This window comes from Elephantulus edwardii, unplaced genomic scaffold (genome assembly GCF_000299155.1).
Source record: "Elephantulus edwardii isolate Elephantulus edwardi_28Jun2011 unplaced genomic scaffold, EleEdw1.0 scaffold00005, whole genome shotgun sequence".
Taxonomy (NCBI): domain Eukaryota; kingdom Metazoa; phylum Chordata; class Mammalia; order Macroscelidea; family Macroscelididae; genus Elephantulus; species Elephantulus edwardii.
This window is the reverse complement of record NW_006399755.1, coordinates 19172974-19173755: the sequence shown is the minus strand read 5'-3', so window position 1 is coordinate 19173755 and position 782 is coordinate 19172974.

Genomic DNA, 782 nt, shown 5'->3' with positions numbered 1-782 from the left:
GGAGGCAAGCCATTTTGGAAGTGAATGCCAGTCCCGCTTCCAAGCTTGTTTTAATTGGGAAGCTCCACCAAACACTGTCCACCATGGGTAACCATTATCACATTTGGCACGTCAGTGTCAGAGCAACCATAAATTACCTCTATACAGCAATGCACAGACCAGTGCTATACCACTTAGAAGAATGTTTGACAAAAACAACTTAAACCAGGCCTGAGGGCCACAGATTTCTGTCCACTAGGCCAACATAGCTCTATGTTGTTATTGTTATTGTTGTTAGGTGCCGTTAAGTCGTAGACAGTGTAATTTAGCCAGTTTTGTGTCCAGATGCTTTAGGCTCCTACGAACCTGTTTAGTGTAATAATCCTTCAGATGAAAGGGGGAGACGTGATGCTCTATTTTTCAGGATTTTAAAGGGACGCTTTTCGTACTAAGAAACCCTGTTAGTGTCCTAGATGAAAGAAAGACTGCTAATCAAAAGATTGTTGGTTCAACTTCACCAGCAGATCTATAAGAGGAAGGTCTGGTAATCTACTCCTACAAATATTATAGTTTAGACCCAAATTCTAGTCTGTTAAACGAAAACATTTCAAACTCATTGCTATTGAGTTGGTTCAAACTCACATGGCCGCACATTGCAATGGGAGGAGACTACTTGTCTTCTTCCCAAGGAGTTGCTGGTGGACTTGAACCAGACATGCAGCTGTGGGTGCCAGAATTCTCTTATGCAGGAAATGTATGAGGAAGTCCTACTTTGTCACAAAGTATTACTATGAATCAAACTT